The following is a 6,242-nucleotide window of genomic DNA, read 5'->3' on the forward strand; positions in this document are numbered from 1 at the left end:
GGGGAGTTATGGCGGGAAAAAGAGGAACCAATGTAATAATCTGAACAATAAAGATTTAATTTAAAAAAATAAATAAATAAATAAAAACAACAAAAAAAGAATTTATTCAAGAACAAAATGGTTGAACCTCAGAAAGAACAGGGAAGTCATTTTAACTTCCCTAATGCCATCCCCTTAATCCCAGTTTTGCAGCAGATTTGCACACAAACACCTTCACAACTATAGTAGCTATGAAAACCAGTAGCCTAGACATCACTGGAGAGGACATGATGGGTTTGGAGCTCTCCAACAGCCACAGCCACAGAGAAATGTCACTATTTGAACAATCTTGCAGATAAGTTAAACGCTCTGATCTCAGGGATTGTTGTATTTGACCTGCTCTGTCTGAACAGCCCTATCTCCAAGGCATTGGTTAAAAAAAAAAAAAATTGGCAACTGTTTAACATTGCAGTGCCTGAGGCAGCAGTACAGGTTGGGGCTAATAAGAAACTAACCAAAAAGCTTGAAAAGAAAAACTGGAGAAAGATGTCCATTAGGGTGAAAAGCATTGAGATATTCCTGGGAATCTAGACAGCCTTATGCATGCTTAGCAAAGTACAGAGAAGGCCCTAATCTTTCGTTTCTTGCTGACCTTAAGACTCTGCACAAAGCAGACTTGTAAACTGTCTCCTGGAGTGTTGAAGATAAGTCCCAACACACACTAAAAAAACTCCAAGGTGCCCTGACTGGTTTGGCTCAGTGGATAGAGCGTCGGCCTGCGGACTGAGGGGTCCCGGGTTCAATTCCAGTCAAGGGCATGTACCTTGGTTGCGGGCACATACCAGTAGGGAGTGTGCAGGAGGCAGCTGAATCGATGTTTCTAACTCTCTGTCCCTCTCCCTTCCTCTCTGTAAAAAAATCCATAAAATATATTTTAAAAAAAAACAAACTCCAAGGTAAGTCCCAAGACACACACACACAAAAATTCCTATGGCTGGGAGACATACCAGTTCCAGACATTTAAGAAAACCCCTGCCCAACCATTACCTGACCACTAAGCTAACTGAGAAGATTTCATTAGCCATACATGACAAAATAAGCTCAGGAAAAGTTATTAAATTAGTCCAGGAAAGTCACTATATAAACAACAGCAACAGAAAACCCTATAGATTGGGAGAAAATCTAATTATCAGAATTACTGCATTATATAATTTTAAAATGCCCAGTTTACAATTAAAAAATTAGGAGACATGCAGAGATGCAGAAAAGTATGGCTCGTACACAGGGAAGGAAAATGTCAATAGAAACTGCCTCTGAGGAAGCTCAGACACTGGACTTATTAGACAAAGACTTTAAATAAACTATTTTACATATGTTCAAAAAACTTTTTAAAATCATGTCTAAGGAATTTTTTATAAGTATGAGAACAATGTCTCACCAAATAGAGACTACCAATAAAGCAATAAAAAAAGAAGTGAAAAGACATTTGGGACTTTTAAAAAAGTATAATAAATGAAATAAAAAAATTCACTAGATAGGCTCAACAGAAGATTTGAACTAGTAGAAGAACGAATAAATTTAAAAAAAGGTCCATTGAGATTATATAGTTTGAGGATTAAGAAGAAAAAAGAATGAGCAAAAATGAACAGATATCAGAGACCTGTGGTACACCATCTAGCATGACAAAATATACATAATGAAAGAGTTTCAGGGCAGGAAAGGGGCAGAAAGAATATTTGAAGAAATCATGGGTCCTGACCAGGTCGCTCAGTTGGTTGGAGTGGTGCCTCTATATGCCAGGGTTGTAGGTTCAATTACCGGTCAGGGCATATGTAAGAATCAACCAATGAATGCATAAATATGTGGAACAATAACTCACTGTCTCTCTTTTCCTCCCTTCTTTACTCCCTCCCTCCCTTCCTCTCTTGCTCTCTAAATCAATAAACAAAAATTAAAGAAAGAGCCCTAACCGGTTTGGCTCAGTGGACAGAGCGTCAGCCTGTGGACTGAAAGGTCCCAGGTTTGATTCCGGTCAAGGGCATGTACCTTGGTTGCGGGCACACCCCCAGTAGGGGGTGTGCAGGAGGCAGCTGATCGATGTTTCTCTCTCATCGATGTTTCTAACTCTCTATCCCTCTCCCTTCCTCTCTGTAAAAAATCAATAAAATATATTTATTAAAGAAATAATGACTAAAAGTTTCCAAAATTTGATGAAAAACATTAACCGGCATATCTAAAAAGTTCAACATCCAACAAAAATAAATTCAAAGATATCCACACCTAGAAAAAAACTGTCAAAAGCAAAAGACAAAATGAATTTTGAAATCTACAAGAGAAAGCAAATCATACAAGGGAGTCTCAATAAGATTAGCAACTAACTACAAACTACAGAAGGAAGTAGGATGACACATCCAAATCTCTGAAACAAACAGATGATCAATCAAGAATTCTACATTCAGCAAAAGTAACCTTTAAAAAATGAAGAGGAAAATAAGAAATTCTCCATAAACAAAAACTGAGACTATTCCCATAAGCAGTATGAGGTGACCTCTAAAATGTTTCGCTGTTCACTTGACCCAGAAAATCCCCCAAATCATGCAAATTAAGAGGTTCAAATCTTCGTGTTTACTTTAAGAACCCTCCTGAAACTGCTCAGGTCATCAGGGATATGGATATCCAAAAACCCACCAAGTATCTGAAGGTATCACTTTACAAGAAACAACATATAACATTCTATCATTACAATGGTGGAGTTGGTAGGTGTGCCCAGGCCGAACAGTGGGGCTGGATGCAGGATCAGTGACCCAAAAAGAGCATTGAATTTTTGCTGCATGTGCGTAAGAAAGCAGAGAATAATGCTGAACATAAGGGTTTTAGTTTTTGATTCTCTGGTCACTGACCACATCCAAGTGAATAAATCTCCCAAGATGTGGCGCAGAACTTACAGAGCTCATGGGAAAATTAACACATACATGGGCTCTCCCTGCCACATGGAGATGATCCTTACTGAAAAAGGAAATTTTTCCTAAACCAGAAGAGGAGGTTGCAAAGAAGAAAAAGTTATTCCAGAAGAAACTAAAGAAACAAAATCTTGTGGCCCAGAAGTAAATTCAGCATCAAATAAATCTAATAAAAACTGAGAGAATTCCACTATTGCAGAGATACCCTACTAGAAATACTAAAGGAATTCCTTCAAGTTGAAATTGAAGAACACTAGACAGTACAAGAGTCCCCTCTTATCCATGTAGAGTACATTCCAAGACCCCTGGATGCCTAAAACCATGGACAGTATCAAATCCTATATATACTATAATTTTTCCTATACACACATACCTATGATAAAGTTTAGTCTATGAATTAGGCACTGTAAGAGATTAAAAACAATATCATAATAAAACAGAACAATTATAACGTACTATAAAAGTTATGTGAATGTAGTCTCTCTCTCAAAATACCTTATTGTACTATACTCACCCTTCTTCTTCTTGTGAGGATGTAAGATGATACAATGCCTATGTGATGAGGTGAAGTGAGCTGAATGACGTAGCACTGTGACGTAGTGTTAGGCTACTATAAGAGTTAATTAAACACACACAAGCACAGCTATACCATGACATTCGATCTAATAACTGAGACGGCTACTAAGTGAATAGTGAGCAGGTACTATATACAATGTGGTCACACTGAACAAAGAGATGATTCCCATCCCAGGTGAGGCAAAGTGATATTTCATCATGGTACACAGAATGGTGCCCAATTTAAAACCTAAGGATTATTTATTTCTTGAATTTTCCACTTAATATTTTTGGACTGCAGTTAACCATGGGAAACTGTACCATGTATAAGGAGACCGTATTGATAATTTATAAAGTCACAGTACGTAAAGATACCTTCAACTATTGTATAAAGTAAAACATCTGTTGTGCCCAAACAAAAACAAAAATTAATTCAAAATAAATCAATGACCTAACTAGAACAGCTATAAAATTCTTAGGTGACAACATAAAGGTAAATCTTTCTGAACATGTATTAAAGCAATGTTTTCTTAGATGTGATATCAAAAGTACCAGAAACAAAAAAAAAATAGATAAATTGGACTTCATCAAAATTAAATACTTTTGTGCTTCAAAGCACACCATCAAGAAATTGAAAAGTCACCTTTAGGATGGGAGAAAATGCAGGGTGATGCAAAAGTAAGTTTACAGTTGTCAGTATGCAAAACAGAATTTATTATTTTAATATCATTTAGTAATTATTGTATCATATTCCATAATGAACTGTAAACCTACTTTTTCCCCTCCCAATATATGCAAACCATATATCTGATATGGAACTTGTATACAGGATGTATAAAATATTATTTGTATATTATACATACATTTAACAAGTAAATATGTATATGTAATATATACATAAACATATATATATTTTTATTTTAATATCATTTAGTAATTATTGTATCATATTCCATAATGAACTGTAAACCTACTTTTTCCCCTCCCAATATATGCAAACCATATATCTGATATGGAACTTGTATACAGGATGTATAAAATATTATTTGTATATTATACATACATTTAACAAGTAAATATGTATATGTAATATATACATAAACATATATATATTTTGCAAAGGATTTGAATGGATATTTCTCCAAAGAAGATATAAAAATAGCCAATAAACACATGAACAGATGTTCAACATGCAAATCAAACCACAATAAAATATCTTTCCAGTTTTGATTCTCAAGTTCATTATGAATACAAAAAGAAATTACTTTCTCACTTTGAATGAAGAAAAATCCTATGTAATAAAAGCCTAATATGCCAAGGGCCTGGTCATCCGGTCATCCATTCAACCAATCAAAGCATAATATGCTAATGATATGCTAAGGCCGCTCAACCAATCACTGTGACATGCTCTATCAGGGGGAGATAGTCGACTGGTCGACCAGTCGCTATGACATGCACTGACCACCAGGGGGCAGAATCTCTGACTGGTAGGTTAGCTTGCTGCTGGGGTCTGGCTGATTGGAACTGAGTGAGACGGGCCAGACATACCCTGGGGCCCTCCCCCGGTCCCTCCCTGTCTGGCCAACCTCCCGTGTCCCTGCCCAGCCCCAATCATACACAGGTGGGGTCCCTCAGCCTGGCCTGTGCCCTCTCACAATCCAGGAGCCCTCGGGTAATATCGGAGAGCCAGTTTTAGCCCAATCCTGCAGGCCAGGCCTAGGGACCCCACTGGTGCACAAATTCGTACACCGGGCCTCTTGTAACTATCCTATATAATAAAAGGTTAATATGCAAATTTTTTTGAACTTTCTTCTGTTTAATTTGCAAGTAAAATGATAACATAGGGAAAACAGAAAGACAAAAGTATCACTCTAGATATACATAGAGCCACATGAATATTTTTTGTAATTTTTAAAGTCTAAATATTACGGATTAAATGTAAAAGCATAAAATATATGTAGAATAAATTGTGATCACCTGTGTTACTACAACATCTTAAAAAGCTGCCATTGCCTGTGTGTCTTTTTTTTAATTGTTTTATTGCTTAAGGTATTACAAAGAGTATTAGATATGTCTCCTTTTATTTTCCCCGCCCTTGACAAGTAATTTACTTTTGAGGGCCATGATGTGCTGCTCATCTGGTCCTGTTCTCTAATCAAAGGTTTTTATTGCTTGCCTATGTCCCTCATTTCAAAGCAACAGCAAGAAATTTTTTTTTATAATTTTAACATCTGAATTGTATCCCTAATCTGGGCCTTCAGTGACTTCTTCAAACGGAACTTTATGTGAATAAAAGAAAAGTCTTATGACACTGATCAGTTTGATCTCTCTGAGCTGAAGCCTGAGACCCTGAAGGAATACTCATTTCCAAAACTTGTAAAATCATAGACCTCGTGTTAAAACAACAAATGACAACAAAATAAGACATTTCTGTGAGCAATCTGGGTATTGGAAGTTTGCAAAATAGTGCTGCCTGAACTTGAAGGAGGGTGGTTTGGGTAGGTGCACTGTTAAGAAATGCTGAGGAATGAGTTTTTTGACAAGTTTCTGCTCTCTTTTACATTGGGGGTTGGAAACTCTTAAAATCCATTTAGTTGTCCTCAGTGAGAAGGAGCCTACTTTATCATGAATTTCTAAGACTTTCAGGAAGGTGTGAAGGGGGCTTCTATTGACCCACTGGGTATCACTTCGGGTCAATACTTCTTGATATTTTATTGGTCACAGATAATTTAGTGGAAGGGGTAAGAC

The 6,242-nt window shown here is 36.7% G+C and overlaps 1 protein-coding gene across 6 annotated transcripts in view; it reads right to left on the reverse strand.

The window, feature by feature from the left end:
* Positions 1–6,242, reverse strand: part of SCML2 (sex comb on midleg-like 2 (Drosophila)) — an 83,039-nt gene that overhangs the window by 13,834 nt on the left and 62,963 nt on the right. The gene's annotated exons all lie outside the window — the stretch shown is intronic.

The sequence above is a fragment of the Myotis brandtii genome, unplaced genomic scaffold (genome assembly GCF_000412655.1).
Source record: "Myotis brandtii unplaced genomic scaffold, ASM41265v1 scaffold326, whole genome shotgun sequence".
Taxonomy (NCBI): Eukaryota; Metazoa; Chordata; class Mammalia; order Chiroptera; family Vespertilionidae; genus Myotis; species Myotis brandtii.